We start from the raw sequence: 20,098 nt of genomic DNA, 5'->3' as shown, positions 1-20,098 counted from the left end.
TTCTCAGTGGCAGTGAATGGCCACTGCAGCCTGACTTCACAGCCCACCAGAGCAGAGTGGAGCAGCCAAAGTGGAAGCTGCCACTTCTCCCTCCAGCACTGATTGGCCAAAAGGGCTGCCTTTTGTGCAGCCCTGCCTCTCTCTTCCAATCAGCAGTGAGGGGGAAAGGAAGCCCTCTCAGCCAATCAGTGGTGAGGGGTGGGGCTACTGGGGCTCCTCAGCCAATCAGTGGCAGGGGTAGGTTCACCTTTAAAAGACTGAAAATGACATCAGGCACTGCAAATGGTCCATGATTTTTACTTCCCTTCTGTGCATTTTAAGTAAATCCCTAGCCATGAATAATTAAGAAGACCTGCTTAAGAATTTATGTAGGAAGAATATGAATTCTGCACAAAATATTCCTTCATGCTCTTTGGAGGCCAATAGAACCCTCTTTATAAAGTAATAAAGAGAAACCTAGCAAACAGACAAAGAGGGAACATATCAGGGAAAGGACAATGATGTGTCAGAATTTCTTAAAGAAGGACTTATGAAGCAGCAGCAAATGGGAAGTGGGGATACAAGAAGGAGAAAAATAAGAAGGAATGATGAAAATATGTCCTTGCAGTATAACTATTCCTTTAATATTTTGCCACCCTCTGCCTGATGGGAGAGTGAGTAGTTAAAATAGTTCATACCTGGAGGTAAAGGAGAAATGCTTCTGAGGGAAAAAAAACTGAATGAGAACTGTTCTGGAGATCTGGGTGAAATCCTAGCCCCTTTTATCAAGTTGATCAAAGATGTATTGATTACATCATTTGATTTTTAAACTCAAAATAAGTCTTAGCTCCATTGAAGCCAATGGCAAAAAAAATCAATGGCTCTTCAAAAACTCATTTTTGACCATTCTGAAGGCTTAACAAGGTATATTCAACTGCAAGCAACTGTAGTACTCTTTTTTTATTTTTACTAGAGAATATGTCAACAATGTGGCCGTGCAAAGGAGTAACAGCTGAATATCCTAAAAACATAGGCAATACTACTGACATGAATTAAATAACCAAGTCCTGATTTTGTTTTTAGAAAACTAATTCCATTGAGGTTAATAAAATTACCATGAAATAAAAGTGATAAAAAGCAGATCATAATCTATAATTATTGTTTGCACACTTTATTGAGTAATTGAAACATTGCAAGTAAACCTAGCATCACAATAGGAAGGAGAGACAAATTTAATGCAGACATAATATATTAGAGAAAAGACTGAGGGGGACAAATCATGTTTAAGTGTTTGCAGGATCATCTTTCAATACAGAAGTACCAGTAACAGTATTTGATGTAACAGACAAATTATCTGTTTATGTTTAAGTCTATAAAAGATCAAATGGACAAATTAAATCAGAAGACAAAATACAATAGCCCTGGAGATGCAAACTAGTACTGTGCATCCTATAAAAATGTTTCATGTAGAATTGCTAATGGGTACACTATCTGAATTTCCTAGCTACCTCTGTGATTCCAGGTTGATAACTTGGCAAAATGCTGCTAACAGAAAAAGGACAGGTGATTCTGTAAGGTATGTCTATCCTCACATCTGTCCATCCATTAACTGATACATAGGATGTTAAATTTGGGCAATTAAAAGTAGATATGTTTCCTTAAGGTAGTTATTTATGTTGAAATGATCTTACCTCATTATTGATTGTAGCCTATCTTTTTATGGTAGTGTATTTTTAACATGTCATAAATATTGGAAAGAAGACTCACCTGAAAAGAAAAGAAATAATATTAAAAACAAAAAGCTAAAATGGATGATAAAATATCCTTATGGTTCCCCTTATAACAGACAGGTTACAAGGGTGGGCGGATGAGAATAGGATGGAATTCAACACAGACAAGTGCAAAGTGATGCACCTGGGGAGGAACAACAGGCACCATACCTACAGACTGGGGAACTCCGCTCTTGTCAGCATGGAGGCGGAAAGGGATCTTGGAGTCATCACTGACTCCAAGATGAACATGGGCCGGCAGTGTGGGGAGGCAGTCAGGAAGGCCAACCGCACCTTGTCATGCATCCACAGATGCATCTCGAGCAGGTCCAATGAGGTGATCCTCCCCCTCTATGTGACACTGGTGAGGCCGCAGCTGGAGTACTGTGTCCAGTTCTGAGCACCGCACTTCAAGAGGGATGTGGACAGCATGGAAAGAGTCCAGAGGACGGCCACTCATATGATCAGGGGACAGCAGGGCAGGTCCTATGAGGAGAGGCTACGGGATCTGAACCTGTTCAGCCTCCACAAGAGAAGACTGAGGGGAGATCTAGTGGCCTGTTATAAACTAGTCACAGGGAACCAGCAGGCATTGGGAGAGTTACTATTCCCCCGTGCACTGCCAGGAGTGACCAGGAATAATGGTCACAAGCTGGCAGAGGGCAGGTTTAGGCTAGATATCAGGAAGCGCTACTTCACGGTCAAGGCGCCGGGATCTGGAACCAACTTCCAAGAGAAGTGGTGCTGGCTCCTACCCTGGGGGGTTTTAAGAGGAGGTTGGATGAACACCTTGTTGGGGTTGTTTGACCCCAGTATTATTTCCTGCTATGGCAGGGGGTCGGACTAGGTGATCTACTCTGGTCCCTTCTGACCCTTGAAACTACTATGAAACTATAATCAATAATAATTACTGAATGCATTGTATACATACAGGGGTTATTGTCCTCTATTAGGTAAAAGCCTAATTTTAATATTTTGAAAAGTAGCCCCTATGTATGCCTATGATGTAAAACTAGATTAGGATTAGGCCTGAGATTTTTGGCTCTGTTCCTCAAGCAGTAAATAGAATAATGTTTCTTCATTTCTATTTAGGCACATATACTCTCTTTGGCTTCAGTGGGAACTTGAGCACCTAAACCCCATTTCTGTATCTGGTCCTTATTTCACATTGCTTTACATATTAATGTGTCTTGAGGAGCATGAGAGGAGCGCACATACAAGCATAATATATACAGACCATACTGAGAGACTACTTACATGTCTAAATATTTCAGGATTGCAATCTTAACAACTTAATTTAAGATTCAGGGATTCTATCTTTTCTTTCTATCAAAAGGTTTCCATACCTTATGGTATAACATAAATCTTTAATTGGAACTAAAAATCAGGTTTTAAAGGAAGAACATTTTTAGAAAAATAGATTAAAAAAAAAGAAGAGGGTGGGGGACAGAACAAGACTTGACTGAAAAGGTGAAAAAGTACAACCTACCTGTAAGAAAAAGAACTAATGGAACTCACAAAAGGAACCATATCAACAAGATGAGGCTTTTAAGAACAGGCAAGAGGAAGCCTTCCCTGGGATAATATAGATGGGGATGATCCTGCTTTGAACAGGGGGTTGGCCTAGAGGACCTCATGAGGTCTCTTCTGGCCCCAGTTTTCTATGATTCTAATATAACTGCAGAAAGAGACAGAAGCTAAATATCCTAATCCTCTTCTCGACTAATATTATATTCCTTTTCCATCTAAAAATTGCATTATTTTTAAAACTTACTTTGCTGTGTTCCCTGGCTGGAACTGGACTTTCTCTTATAATGAAATGTTGTGCTGCGCTGGGGAATCTTAGGTTTAAAAGTTACAAATGATGGGGGGAAAAAGGAAAGGAAAGAAATCCAAGTAATCTGTTATGTCAGGTGCTTTTCACTAACACTCCAATGGTTAGAAGAACTGTGGGAGACTGAACTGAATGAGCCTGTTAGCCCCTGCATTTAGGCAGACAGTTATACTGGCAGAAAAATGCACCCAGCACCTAATATTAAGTAATCTGAATTTTCCATCCATTTGTGTGCATACTAAAAACTTTCATATATGGAATTTTCCATCAGCCTGTTCCTTAAAAAACAATCATTTAATATAAGTTTTGTGTAGCATTTTCATAACTTTCTTTAATCTATATGCATCAGATTTTGGAGGAGAAATCTTGGCTCCATGAAAGTAAATTGCTATTTAACTTCAAGGAGCCAGAATTTCATTCCAAGTCATCTTGCCTTATACAGGTAGCTCAGGCTAGGGACATAAATTACACTTAAACTGGTATAAGTGATCAGAAACTGGTTACAAATCTGAACCACAACAGAAGTTCAGTGCACATAAAATGCTTTCAAAATGGCCAAACCAGTTTAAGATAAACCTGGATGGTTGTAATATCAGATTTAACTGATTTAGGTTAAATTGATTTATTGAACTTCTGTCCCAGATCCCCTCCAGATTCAAGTTAACTCAGTCTCCCAGCATCCCAGGATGCTTTGCACCTTCCCTGCAAGCCCCCCTCACACGGTGGGCAGGCTAGCCTTGGCCCATGCTGTCTGCTCAAGCCAAGCAGGGAGGCATGTTTTCGTGCACGTGGGCCACTGCAGACATTTGGCTGCATTTCCAGAATCAAAAGTGAATGCCTGTTCACCTGCTTATTGGTTCAATCTATGCAGCTTAGACTAACCTGCAAAGATTGAATTGACTCAGCCTTAGGCTTTTTGACTGTCTGAAGTTAGCCTCATTGAACTGTTTGTTTTAGTAGAGGGTTAGATTTCATTCACATATTTTAAGTTAGTTCTGCACTATGAAGATATATACAAAGCATACATAGAATGTTTGACTTCCAGGTAAATTTGAATGGTAAAATATAATGCATTCTCACAATAACACTTAAAGGTTGTTTTTTTTTTTAGTTAACACATTGTCATTTACATGTTCTCTCACATTGTTAGATAGGTAGAGGTATATTGCTCTAGATGGTAGGAAAATAACATGTTGAATTTATATTCTTGTACACCGTTGGAAAAAAAGCAAAGAAAAGAGGGCCTGACATGATGTTATGCCCCTGGAAAACAATTTTAGATTCATCAAGAAGGAAATATAAGAATTCACTTAAAAGCTTGGTACAGAAGCAAAAGAGAAATGAAGCTGACAATTAATAAAGCCTCAAAGAGCCATATACTACAGCTCGGTGTCAGATATACAGAATTATACATAACAAAATACCAAGGAAGAAAGCAATAAAGAGAGAGTTCTGCAATTCTAATGATTTTATTTATTTTATTCATTTTATATGAAATGGAAAGAGCACTTTAGGATGTAGACTGTGCAGATCAGGAACACACTTCAGAATGAAGGCAAAGCAAAACATTAGGAAAACCCAAGTGCAAAAAAGGCATAAACAACATTTTTAATTTCAAAATGTTATATTATGTATAAACAAAAGCATATGAATGAGACTATAAAAATAGGACAGTATAGTCCATCAAGAAAATATCTTAAGTGTTCAGCAATGGAAAGTCATTCTGCTCTTGAACCAGAGAAAGTGTTCATGAAAAAAATAGGCAAATTCTGTTCACTTTTCATCAACACAAGCAACTGTATTTAAATTGATTGGAGTACATAGGAGTGAGGTTGATAGCAAATGCCCCAAGTCTTTTTAATGTAGCTATGGGAGAAAAAAAATTATATTTGAATACGAAAAGCATTCTTAGTGTTTTTTGTCGTTCTAAAATCAACCTTGTTTTACCTTAGAGTGTTCTTTATCTTTACAAAAAAGATCACAAACCAGGCTTTGTTTAATTCTTAAAAAATAAAACTTATCTGCTTCAAGTGTTGTTTTTATTGGGTGCTTTATTCAAGAGTTCTTGCATAGAATCAAGTTCCAGACTGAACAATGTCACTAAAATGTGTTGTTAAAGGAAGTACCTGACAAGTTATTTCTTGTAGCTATGACAGCATGAGGAGGAATAATAGCAAGCACTTGAACATATGGTAGTTTTCAACACTTAGATAAACTTTGGATGGCAGGAAGTAGCAGAGGAACCAACCAAAATTCCCATGATCCATAGGAATGGTTAAAATGATTCTATAGCAAAGAGAGGCAGACTTAAGAATTCCATGTGAGATTTGCTCTCTCTGCATGTAGTAGATCATGTTTCTGCAAGCAATTTTTATTTTCAGTCACCACAGCAGGAGCAACTGCTCCTTCCAGAAAAGTGGGAACCCACCATTTTCAAATGTTGATGTTGCCTTGAGGTTTGGTAGCCTTTGTGGAGCCCCTATAAGGAAGTATTCCACTTGGTATTTGCTTTGGGTTACTTGGGTCATATGCAAATTTCCCAGATTTAATGTTAAACCATAAACCTAAGAGGGAAAGACTATTCCAGTTAGTGAAAAGGTTCAAGGGGGAGCAAGTGATACATGCCATTAGATGCAGGAACTGAACACAGGAACCATTTATGTGAAACTAGAGACCAATGAATTTTGAGAGCTGTTAGAAGTTGATAGAGAGATGACTTACTAGCTTTTGTGAGACCTACTCATTTCACTTTGCTTTAGGAAAACAGTAATGTTTGTTGACATCATGTGGATATCTTCATTTTGCAGTTGATTCAATTGAGATGTCAGGGTGATGATCTAAATTAAAAACAATTTTTTTGTGATAGAAGCTGAAATCTAATCAATACAGATTAATTTAGAGCAGCTGTTATCCACTAAATAGCCACAGTTTCATCACAGGAGAATTTTACATCCAGCTTCTATAGCACAAGCTTTAATACATTTGAATGCATTCTCTTGGTCTCTGCAGTGCTGTAATTTTGTTAAACTCTGTGAAATCTATCTTGTACAAGACAATATGCTGCAGATCTTCACTTGTTTATGTTCTCCAAAGCTGCTGTTTTGTTGAGACAGGTCATGTAAAACCATTAAACCCTCCAGTGCAGGTAAGAAAGATGCAGTGTTGAGAATGCTGAACACTCTGCTCTCAGAATGAATCAGGCTAGGTGCTTCTATATTAATGCTTTACTGGAAAGATTCATGGCATTATACAACCTTCACCCTCACATTTTCACTTAGGACTCATGTATAAAGCATGTACATTGTATTCACATTCACTCAAGGTCTGATGAGAGTTCATTTTCTTTTTTCACTTCAAAGCTTATTTATCTGTTTAACTTTTGAAGTAAGAGTATGTGTAGATTAATGTGTGGATATTGTTAAAACCTATTGGCTCTAGACCAGACTGTATTTAAGAGGTACTTAAGAGCCTAAAGAAGTAGACAAATATCTGCCAAGTCATACAGGAAGTTTCTAGCCCAAAAAAGAATTCAAACACCACCTGCATTAAATGTTTTATTTGTTTAGTTTTTCAAGATAGTTGACCTTGATACCAGTGCACTTGGATCCAATGCAGCTGCTGCTTGACTTTGCCCATTCTAGAAGTCCCTATCTTGCTTGCCCCAAAAGTATAAAATTGTTGCAATCACCTCATTAGCATTTTCCACAAAAGTAGGCACACATATAGAGAGTAGTAGGCTTTATGAGGAAACAGTTCAAAGCCACATTTGGTCACTTTGTTCACTGTACCTTGGGGTGTGTGGGGTGATGCAACATGTTGAAAGTTTCATGGGCAAGGTTATAACACTCAGGTTGAATAATGGATTCACTGCCATACTCCTAAGACCAAACATCAGAGCATACAGAAGAAGCCTGCTCAAGTTCTTCCTCCCAAGAAAATAAAAAGATGGCATTATGGTCATAAACAGTTATTTGGGGAAGAGAAAATAGTAATTATAACTGACTTCCTCTTAGACAAGACCAGTCAGGAATACTCTGCTACTGAGCAGCTGAGCTTATGAGAAACCATCAAGCACAAGCACAATGCAAAGTCAAGTCAAGAATTCTGCTGCTTCCATCACTGGGACAATATTTCTGTGATTAATTGTGTTAGCTTCCAGATTCCTTTGCATTAGTTACACATGGAGTACTGCTTTGGAACCAACCAGTTTTTCATACAAATACAAACTATGAATAGCTTTTTGTCCTTGGTAAAGTAGTCCATATTTGTTATAAATGAACTGCTGAATTTGAACCATGGACTTGGAACTGAAATACAAATGCTTAAAGAAATGAGCTGCCTGTCTAACCCTCTTGGTTTCAATATACTGGAATTTTCTGTGAAAATGTTTGTGTCAAATTGATATCATTGAGCCTCATTCTGTTCTGTGTAGCCCTATAACTTCAGTGCCTTTAATTTGAGCACTTCAGCATGGCATTAGTCTTTCCTGTCTGAACTGTCCTTTTATCCCTTGGATAGACCTATCCAAACATTACCTTTACCTTTTTTTGTATTAGAGGGAAATGATCAACATGAGACATTACTACTACTACTACTACTACTACTACTACTACTACTACTACTACTACTACTATGTGAAGTGACTGGTGACTTTTATAATGTATTTTGAAGTAGACTTTTGTGCTTGCGTATGAAGAGTACAAAGCCAAGTCAAAGGTGTTTGCCTTTTTAAAACCTATCACAGCTAGAAGTATCTTAGTGGTTTGGGGGATTTTTTTGCTGAGTTGGTCAGATTCTTTAATAAAGTTGTGTCCTGTATTCTGACAAGGCATTTTGCTTTCATCTTTAGCTGCAAGTCTTGTCAAACAGGCACAGACGTTAATCTCCATCATATATAACATTTTGTTTACCTAGATGATGGATTTTGCACTTGGAGCATTTTCATCTGTAATTGACACTTCTAACACAGATTAATGTTACACATTTTGAAAAAATGCAGGATTTGACAATTACCAGATAGGGTGTTCTCTGGAGATTTATCTTCTCTGTAGACAGAAGAATTCCACTAGTTCCTGATTACAGAATAGGTAGAAATGATCTTGGACTGGTGACTGGTTGCCTACCCATTATATTAAACTAAAGTTCAAAGCACCTACACCCCACATATAAACTGATAGGTTTAATTTATGGTTTCTGTGAGCAAAGAAGGTGTGTGTTCCTTTTAGTCCACCTCATTTGTTCCTGTGGTAATTTTTTAAACAACCAGTGAAAAGTTGTAAGAATGAATATCATACATATTTTTAATGAGGGTTCCTTAAAAATCAGATACCATTAAATGAAGAATGCTTCCACATTTGCAAGCTGTTTACAAAATGATGAGTATTAAGAGCCCTAGCTTCATCATAACTAGATGACTGTAAATTCTGCTTGTTTGGCAGAAGTCCAGTTGATATCTAACTAAACACCCACATTTTTTCCATATTGACAATTTGAATATCAAACTAGCCCTTCAAAGCAGATTAAAAAACAATTCAACTTTGTAGTATTAATAGGCATGAAATTGGATAATTTGGATTTAATTACATTGCTAAGTTTTCTTTCACAATTTTAGAACACACAGAAACCATGCTAGGCTTAAATTCAGTACATTTTTTAGTCTACATTTTTATTAGGATTTATTTTTCCTGGGTTTTAAGGTGCAAAACAAGGACGTAATTTGTCTAAAGTTGCAGTGAGTGTCAGAGCTCTGGAAAATGATTTAGACACAATCTATTTCCTTGTAAATATAGAAATAGTGCACCCACCTGTAGGTAGGGTGGTTGGGTCTCATCAGTGGAAGCAGAAGGTACTCAAAGTAAGTGATGTTTGACATCTGAAAGAAACAAGGACAATCTAAGCAAAATGTTCTATTTAGAATTGAAGCTGGGCATTGAGAATACTGCACTTACTCTTCTGAAAATTGCCATGGAAATTTTTAATGATCAGATAGCTGGTGAATATAGGTATTATAGAATAGTTCTCATTCGGTAAATCAGACAGCATTCTTCTACTCCTCTAATAAACCTAACTGTACAGTAAATACACAGATGTATTAAAACGTGTTGCTTTTCCCACTGGAATTCTAAAGTCTGTGAGCCAGGGGAGGGGAGACAATGTAGATCAGGCAGCTGAAGTGGTAGGAGCTCCACTTGCAGTCTGAATAGGGTGACCATACATCCCAGTTTGGCTGGGACAAGCCAGGATGCCATAGCCCAGTCCCAGCCAGTTGGTCAGAGGTCCTGAGCCAGAGTCCAGCAGGAAGGCAGAGCAGCATGGTCTGCCACATAGTCACTACTGCTCCTGTGCAGGAGCAAGGCAAGTGGTCTGGAGCATATACTACCTGCTTTGCACATGACACATCCTTGCTTCTGCACAGGAGCAGTGGTGCATGCCTGGTTACCTGCCTGGCACACCATACAACTCCACTTCCCCACCATACTCCAGCCCAGGACTGTTGACCAACCAGCCAGGAACTGGCTACAGAAACCTGGTGGCTCCCAGCTAAACCAGGACATATGTGTGCCCTAGGCCTGAAGAACATAGGTATGCTATGAGTGCAGCTGAAGGAAGGAACAGATATTTATTTGGGTTTTTTTCCTGCAAAACTGCAGTTGCTTGGGGTGGGGGTGTGGACAAATCAGCACCTAAAGAAGAGGTACCTTCAGGAGGGATAGATTGCCCCAACCACATCCTGTTTATATTACTGATTTCAACAAAGGCATTGGGAAGGAGGTAGTATCTTAGGAAACTTGATTGTAAGCTATTTTGAGAAGTAAAAAGTACCTAGAATTCTACATGTAAGTTTTCTGCTGGAACATTGGTGTAACATGTTTGTGCTATGATTTGCAGTAATTTAGCTTCCGGGTTCTGTTTCAGCTTTGATTTGTAAGTGCTATCAAGACATACATCTGTATGAAGCATATGAGTATATTTAAGTCCTAGGGTAATAAAGTAACTAGGCCCACATCCAAAGAAAAGGGTCATATTTGTTACTTTAGAACATAGCTGGAAAAAATGCATTCTTAACTACCATGTTTCTATTTTCATATCTACTAGCAATTTTGTCAGTAATTATATCTTTAAGCTATGAGACTAATTGACAAGTGATGATTCTTCTTAGAGAAGATAATCTATGAATAATCAAAAAATCAAGTCTGTATTAGTCTCGATTTCTTGAACTCTCAAATTTTCTATGTGATCTTGAACATGTTTCGTAGTGTCTCTGTGCTCTGCCTCGCTTTACTCTGTAAATGGTGGCAACAAATAACACCCACACAAGTGTACTGTGAAGTTAAACACTTCAAAGACTTTGAGAATACATCCACACTGTGTGGATGTATTCAGCATTATTCAGCATTATTCAGGCTGAATGCTGAAAGACAGGATAAACTGACCCATACAGAGCTGTACACTGCCATAGCTAGACTGAGTCCAGTACCTGAGTGAGGTATCAATGCACTACATTGTGGAGTGTGTGAAGACTGTATATCTTTAAGAGGTACTGTTGGACATGAAAGAGCTGGAAAGCCAGAGAGTTTGCCTTTGGTATAGAGAATATGGATGTCATATTTTTGGAGCTGCAACAGCATCCTCTGTAGCTGTTCTAGAGCCTTTACTATGGGCTTCACAAAAATCACTTCCAGCGGGTTGTGATCCAACTGGACCTGTACCTGGGTGCCATATACCTGTTGGTGGAACTTCATTATGACAAAGACAATTGACAGAAGTTCTTTTTCAATCTGCACATAGTTTCTCTCAGATTGTATTAGAGATCTCAAAGCATATGCAATTGGTTGCTTCTGCTGAAACAGACATGCTCCTAGGCCATCTTGGGATGTGTAGGCTTGGATTTCCAATTGCTCTGCTGAGTTAAAGTACTTGAGCACAGGTGTCATTGGGACGGCTTATTTGAGCTTATCCAGTGCTTCCTGATGCTCAGGTCCCCATTGCCAGATAACATTGTTCCTGAGAAGCACTCTCAGCAGGGCCATCGGGCTGGACTCATGTGGATTGTACTGAGTCAAGTACTGAATGGTTCTGAGGAGTCTCTGAAGGCTTTTTTTGTTTGTTGGAGGGGGCATCCTGTTGATGGCTTCCACTTTGTCATTGTCTGGTCTGACACCATCTTTTGAGAAGATAAGGTCCATATACATAATGCTGTCAATTGGAAACTGTATTTTATTGGTATTAAACTCTAATCCTTTCAAATGTGCTCTCTCCAGGACTTGTTTCAGGATAGTGTCATGCTCCTCTTTGGTTGCTGCCTCAATGACCATGTCATCTGTGATTATGTGGATTCCCAGAATCATATCACAGCACTCATGATTCTTCTGTTGGAATACTTTGCTAGCCAACTGAATACCAAAGGGAATGCAATTGAAGTGGTACCGTCCCCATGGGATATTAAAGGTACGCAGCTCTGTCGATTCCTTGTCCAATTTGACTTGCCATTAGCCATCCTCTTCATCAAGAATGGTGAACAGTTTTTTAGCAGTCAAGCTGTTTTGCACGTCCTCTACAGTGGGAATAGAAAAGCACTGCCTCAACACTACCTTATTGAGGTCTCATGGATCTAGACAAAGTCATAGCAAACCATCCTTCTTTTTGTGTAATCACAAAGCTATTGACCCAGGGTGGGGGCTGAGTTACCTTTGTAATAACTCCCATAGCTTCCAGTGTTTTGAGGGTGGTCTTCAACTTGCCTAGGGTTGCATAGGGAATTTTTCTACATCCATGCACAACTGGTGATACCACCGGGCTGACATGGATGTGGTGGGTACAAGGAAAGTGACCCAAACCTTTGAAAATGTACAGGTATAGTTTGAGAAGTTCAGCCTTGTCTGTAGGTACTGTCAGGGTCATTCCATAGACTAATCTGATAAGGTCTAAGGTAGTGCATGCCACCCTACCAAGTAGTGGTGGTTCACTATTTTCTGTTATGTAAAAATTTAAATCAGATTTATTAGTACCAGATTTGTCATGTGCAATGATTGTACCTTCTGGTTTGATATGTGCACCATCAAATACAACCAATACAACAAGAGCTTGGCTCTTGCATACTTTGCCTTGCATGGCCTTCGTTACATCTACTGAAATAGTGTTTGCTTCCACTCCAGTATGTAACTGGTCTATGAGTGCTGCTTTGCTGACATTGTGCCCATATATAGGTTACTGACTTATAAGACTTCTAAGACATAAGTCGTTTTCAGACTTTGGAGCCTCTCCCTTTGATTTGCACATTTTTGCAAAATGGTTCACTCCAGAACATTTTTAACAAGTTCTCCTGAAAGCTGGGCAGGGTCTAGGCTTGTGCGTGCTTCCACACCTTTTGCAAAATTTCCCTTTTTCAGCTTGTTGTCCCTCTGTGGAGATAATTTCATTGCAGTTTTGTTTTGCTTTTGCAAAGTGCTATGGCAGTTTCACTTTTGCTCAACTCTACCTAGGTTTGGTTCTGCAGACATAACATGAGCCTGGGCACTTCTGAAATCCTTTACCCTGCAGATATCCACAGCCTGTGCTAAGGTGAGCGAGGGGTTTTCCAGAAGCCTTTTCTTGAGCTTGTTATCAGTTATGCTGAAGATAATTTTGTCCCTCAACATAACATGCTCAATACGTCCAAATTCACAATGCTGTTCTCTGTTTCTGAGCTCTGTAACAAAATCATCTATGCCTGCAGCCTTGTATCTAAGTTGCCAGAACAGATACCTTTCAAAAACAGGGTTTTTTTCTGGGTTCACAGTAGTTTTTAAATGCTGCTAAGCACCTCTGTAAGGGTTTTGTTATTAGGATCTGCAAACAGCCCTTTCATGTTCTTGTAAATTTCTAGGGCGTTGTCCCCAGTGCAGTGAAGCATGAGTGTAATTTTATAATCCTCTGCCTCATGCTCAGTCTTTGACTGCAAGGTATAATCAAAACTTCTGTTCCCATCTCCTCCAACTCTCCCCAAGGTTTCCAGTAAAGGACAATGCTGTTGGGGGTTTGAAATGATCCATTTTTTATTTTTTTAGTTGAAAGTAAAAGATGTAACCCCCTTAATAAGGCTGTTGGTGACTCTTATCAAGAGACAGGTCATTTCTGACACCATATAGTGTTTTCCTTAGGCCCTTGGGTTCCAGGGATGAGGTACTCACTCAGACCTCCATGCCCCTGGGGTTCTGTCCTCGAGTCAGCATTCAGCAGAGACCTGTGGGATGATAAACAGCTTCATCTTTTTTAGGAAAACAGGATTCAGCAACACACATACTCACAGCTTGCAAAGAGAACCACCCATCAACAAACCCGACCCACCCACAGAGCATCCAGGGGAGAACTGGACCGTTCCACCTAAGGCCCCTTAAAGGTACATTCCATATACCACAAAGACAAGGAACAAACATGGTCTGAACTGGAAAAAGACATGGAGGACATTCAAGCACAGACAAAATGAGACAATGTGGATGCTAATGTAATGCCTCACAGATCTGTAAGACTGAAAAGGGTACCAAAAAGACTGATTGAAAAGTGTTCGTTTATTAAAATAATTGAGTTATTGTGTATATATCGTTATTGGTTAAAATGGGTTGTGCTTGTACTTAGAAGGTGCCATATGAGGATTGTATATCTTTGAGAGAGGCATAGTTGTACAGAACTTGGGGAGAAAGAGACTGATGGCTGTGTGTGCTGCTAGGAAGAATAAAGAACTTTCTTTGTAGAAATTGATCCTGCCTCAGTGATCTGCACCCACAACACAACTTTCTGCATTAGTTACTCTTCATTAAATAGTGCATGGTTTGTGGCTGGTGTGATCATATAGGTCTACTGTTTGGCCAAGTAATGACAGTCCCTCAGGTGCACAGATGTTTCTGATTTTTTTCTCACCATACTTATGCATGCATAAGGATAGATTCAAAGTATAAATCTTATCTTGAAAGAATGACTGCATGTACACTGCTGTGAGATTTGACACAAATGCCTTAAGGTCCTACAATTGACATCTATATTAGTTTCTAACCAAATATTCATATCACTTTGTATTATTCCAACAGAGCCGTTGTAGTACTTAAGGCAGAAGGACCCAACAGTATAGCAATTTATGTTGTTATTCAAAGTATTAGGAGAGATTAGAGAAAAATAAAAAAACACAAACTGCAGGGTAGGAAAAAAAAGATGCTAAGAAAGTAATCAGATTGAGGTTTATTAAATCTTAAATGGTATCTATAAAATCAATGCCAGTTAACACTGTAAGCTCAATGACAATGATAAGGCTGAGGGCATAGAATGAAGTTAAAGAAAAACAATTTCAGAACACATAAGACAAACCCTTTTCACTCAGACTATAATACATGGTTCAAATGGCCTACTGGGCAAAGATGTTGGAACAAGACATTGCAGTCATTCTGGAAGCAATTAGATGCTGTCCTGAGGGAACATGTGTATTATGAAGGCCAATCCTCTTTAGGTTGAATGGCCTTTTCTCATATTCAGAATTTTTTTTTATACTTGCTGTTCTTTCTCCTCTGAACATATTCCATTCTATTCCATTGCATTGTTCTGATATGCAAATAAAAAATAAAAGCAGAATACTGAATGATTGTTTTCCCTTTGAAATACTGTCTTTAATATGTAATACATTCTGTTAAACTATTGGGATTATTATTTGGTATTAAGTTGAACCTGAAGATGCACGAAACATTAATTCAGTTCATAAAAGGGCTAAGGGTTAGCATTATATATTTTCACAGGTCTAGTTATAACCTAGTATTTTTTTTTAATAAAAATGTCCTATTTTTTTTTCTTTTTTCTTTTGTTTGTTCTTTTTTTCTTCTTTTTTCTTAATACATTTTCCTATCTTTTATAAATGGTAGAATCCTACAGCCCTTCTTTGTATCAGTGACTCACTGAGGTGTAGAAGTTTGAGAAAGGGCAGTAAAATGGGGCCCAGCATTTGTAATTTACCCAATCTCTTGTATTTCTGTTTTTAGAAGAGCTCAGAAACAGGTTAAAAAAAGAACTTGTCTCCAGTAAGAATTCCCACTGGAAACATGAGCTAAAATAAAGGGATGATGTATGGGTTAGATTACACATTGCAGTTAGATTATTTTAAAATCACTTAACTTGAATGATCACACGTTAATGCTCATTAAACAAGTGCTGAGTGCCCTCTATGTGTTATAAAGTTATGCTACTTTGGGCAAAGAGTACCATTAAGCTGTGCTACCTAGTTTGAGTTAACTTCTGAGTGTTCAGAAATTAAGATTAAAAAAACAGTTTGTGATCCTCTACTATCCCAGGAAGCATTGTTCCCAGGTGAACTAGCTATCATCCAGGTATCAACATCCCTGGATTAACGGCTGGGAACAGGTGGGGATGGAGTGAATTGGGAGGAAGTGAGCAAGAAGAGGGGAAGGCTAGCTGAAGGGAGAAGGGCATGGGAAAAGGATGGAAGTGAGGGTAGAGGGAACAAATGGGTGGGGAGCTGCCAGGCTGCTGCCCCCTCTGTCCCTCAAATTGCCTCCCTGACCCCTGAATCCCACCCTACCTCTATCCCCAGATCACTCCGCTGTCACTCCAATTGCCACCCCTACCTCCCATTATTACTTTTATACCTGGATCACTGCTCTGCAGTCCCAATCAGCCCGAGTGGCAGAGGTGATGGGCGGTGGAGGCATCCCTGCCTATACCTAGGGTCCTATGCAATGGCATGTTACTTGTAAAGCACTCTGATAAACAGTTTTATGGACAGTGTGTTTGTAAACATCTTGCAGCTATTCTTAGGTTTCAGGGATCTGAGTGAATGGTCAAACGGAGGGACACAAGGTGCTTAAATTTTTGTCCTGTTGTTGGCTTGTAAAATGATCAATACTCTTCACGTTCTAAAAAGTATTCCTTTCCTTCCTTTTATTCTGAATTTTGTTCCCAGTATCTTGCACTAGGATTTCTTATTTTAATAATTTTATATATTAGTGTGTGTAATACACGCACACGCACATGCGGGCGTGCACACACACACACACACACACACACACACTGATTTATTAATTAATCCCTTATACCTTTCTGATTTCTCTTGATTGTTGGAGGCCCCCTTGAAAAAGTGATACCCATTGGCATTCTTGTGAGAGCTGAAGTAACCTTGTAAAAACACTATAAATTGTTCAGATTAATTATCACTGATATTAAACAAACTGTGCCTTAAAATCTCTGCCAAGCTCATTTTAAAAACCCCATCCCCTCCTGAACACTGGTTATTACTGTTTAGCGGGAAAAAGGGTTACATATAGATTAAGCTGATGCATTAAAAGCTAGAATACAGTTAACACTCCAGAGACTTATCCTAAAAATTTAATCTGCATTAGATGTAGTGAGTACAGTTCATCATACATTATAGATAGAAATGTGCCAAAACCCTCCAGTTCATTTTTATACCTGTCTTATGTAGCAAAATACTTGATTTGCAAGTAATCTCATTACTTCATTGTGGCAGAATTGTTCAGATCAAACACTAACTGACTTCAGAAAACAGTTCTTCATTAAAAGTTATGTTTTTTTTCTGATTGGTTGTTTTTTGGTTTTGTGTTTGTTTGTTTGTTTTCCTTTCTCTTTTAACATTTCACAATAACTTTACATGCTCCAAAGCTCTATAACATACCACATGGTGCTATATGTTACATTAGGACACAAAATATTAGGTGTCATTTCAGCTAGGAAGCAGGAAAAGCACTGGCTTTGCAATGGTTGTTCAGCAGGCCAGCAGTGGAGGTAGTCCTCCCATCCCCCAGCAGTCTTAGTTTAAAGCCCAGTGGAGCAGGTCATCCAGTGGGGCTGAGAAGAGCCTCCTCACCTTCAGAGGGAGGTGGAGGCCATCTCTTCCCAGCAGCTCGCTGCCTCTCTTGCCAAAGAGCGGGCAGTGGTCATGGAAGCCAAAGCCTTCCCAATGACACCAGCACCACAGTCTTTGGTTAATTACCTGGATCCTCTTCTCCCTCCTCAGCCCATACCCTGAGACTGGGAGGATCAAAGAGAACACCACCTGTGCCCCCAGACCCTTTAGCCCCACTCCCAAATCCCTGTACCACCTCATGACCTGGCTGGGAGCACTCCGAGCCATGTCATTGGTGCCCACATGAATAAGGAGCATGGGATAGTGGTCTGTGGGCTGGAGGAGCTTAGGAATCCTCTCCACAATGTCTCAGACAGGGGGGCCCCAGGAAGCAGCAGACTTCCCCGGCTAAGGGGTTGAGGAGGCAGATTACCCTGTCAGTCCCCCTCAGGATGGAGTCTCCCACAACAAACACTTTACGTTTTGTCTTGGGGAGAGCAGGGATGGTAGCTGCAGTTGGGCCTGTGTTGCCTGCGGGAGCTGGCAACTCAGCAGTCTCTGCTGGAGCAGCAAGAGGTGCAAACCTGTTGCTATGCTCCGGCAGAACAGGGGCCTTGGTGCGGCAGGCCTTAGGGCTCTTGACCACATTAGTCCATCCCCCTGACTGGACAGAATGAGAGGTCCCGGAGTCCTCGTTTGTCCTGGAGGGAGACCATGGTCTACCCTCTGGCTCCCAGGGGAGAAGGGCCTGGCAGTAGGAGTCTATCTCCTGCTCACAGTCCCTGAAGGCATGCAGTCTCTGGACTGTGGCCTGGAGCTCCTCCAGCCAGCATGCCAGAGACCCCAAAAGGGAGCAGACCCCACAAGGGGAGGTGGCCATGCTCCCAGGCCCCAGAGCCTGAAAAAGGGACAGGCAGCCCCTGCAGCCAAGAGCCAGAGGGTCCGTCTGCATGGAGCCTGGAACCAAGGGCTCCATCTGGGTGGCCGTCTCTGAGGTGCCAAAGGGTGGGGGGGCTGCAGACCCCAAGGGGAGCCTCGGGGTGCAGCATGTGCCCATCTGCATCATGCCACTGGTAGACTGGCTATGGCTGGGATTGCCTAGCCTGGGGGACTTGCAGGCAGGGCCTCGGGCCCTCCCACACACCCTCCTGTGCGAACTCTGTGCTAACTCACGCACCGGCAGACAAGCACGCCTGTTTGCACAGCCTGTTCACGCGGCTCTGGTCGCATGGCTCCCTGGGGAGCTGGACAAAGTAGGGGCCTGGGTGGGGCAAGACCCAGCCTGGCTCCCACTCAGCCATCTCCTCCCACTCTCTAGGGGTTAAACCCCTCCCACCATGGGCCCTGCTTACCTCCGGCTGTGCTGGGGATCAGTGGGGGGCTCCACAGTTGCTGGGGGATCTCTGGAGACCTTCAGGGGAGCAGGGGTGCAGTGGGCCTTCACTCATGTGTCTCTTGCTGATACTAGAGCCTAACTAAAGTTTTTTTGTTGTTGGCGGACAAAGTCACTGGTGAGTCTATAGATGATCAAGGAGGCTGATCCACAAATCCATGGGTGCCTATGCACATGCTCCAGGGTGCAGTAGGGGGACATTTTAATTAGGTCAACTCTTCGGATGTGCTCTAATTAAAACACCACAGCATCTTGAATTCAGTGTTCCACGTTTCAAGATGGTGTGAAGGACACTTTAACTAATGCTAATTTAATGAGTTTTAGTTAAGCACCCCTGCTGCCATTTTGAAATGTAGGGCATTGAATACACAAGACACTCCAGCATGCTAGAGCATTCTAATTAGTTAATTAATTGGGTCTGTGGTCCCACGCAGTCTAATCAGAATGCATCAGAGCACATGTATGGATATATCACATGCTTGACTGCAAACATGGCAAATACCTCTGGGAGGAGAGAGTAGATTCTGATGCTGCCAGATCACAGCTCTTCCCTTTGTCACTCTTACTTATCTGCTTTCATAGTGAGATGACTTTGCTCAAAATGATCAATGTCTTGTTTTATATCATGATGCCTCTGAGGGTGATTTAGGGCTTGAGTCTCCTAGGTATTGACATTAATATTGCATTTTTTCAATTGGCTTTCAAGATGCCCTTGAATCCCTTCTTTTGACCACTTCCAGTGCAGCAATTATTGGTGAGTTGGGAAGGTCAGATTGTTTAGGGAGCCAGTTGTCAGGTATCCTTATGGCATGTCCAACAGAGTTAATACCATGTAAACATGGATTCAATGCTGGTGGTGGTTGCTTGAGCTGGAACACTGGCACTGTTTCTTCTGTCATTCCAACTGATACAAAGAATTTTTCTAAAGGCATCACTGATGTTAACATTCCAAAGCTTTCAGGTGTTTCCACTATGTCATCCAAGCTTAAAACCCATGCAGTAGGGTAGGGTTGACAACATCTTGGTAGACGGGAAGTTTGGTTTGGGTCCTGATGTCATGATCATAAGACATTATTTCAGAGATCCAAAGGCAACACTGGCATATTTTATTTGGTGTTGAATATTGTTGTCTATGTTTACATTTTGGGAAAGGTGGCTACCCAGGTAGGTTTAACATTTTCCAAAGAAACAGCTAGTTGTTTGGGGTGGGTTGATACAGGATCTTGGTTTTTGTGTTGATAATGGACACATCTACATGAGATGCTACATCACCATAACAACACTCT

This window comes from Crocodylus siamensis, chromosome 8 (assembly GCF_052110815.1).
Source record: "Crocodylus siamensis isolate JL-2025a chromosome 8, ASM5211081v1, whole genome shotgun sequence".
Lineage (NCBI taxonomy): Eukaryota > Metazoa > Chordata > Crocodylia > Crocodylidae > Crocodylus > Crocodylus siamensis.
This window is presented reverse-complemented; position numbering follows the sequence as displayed.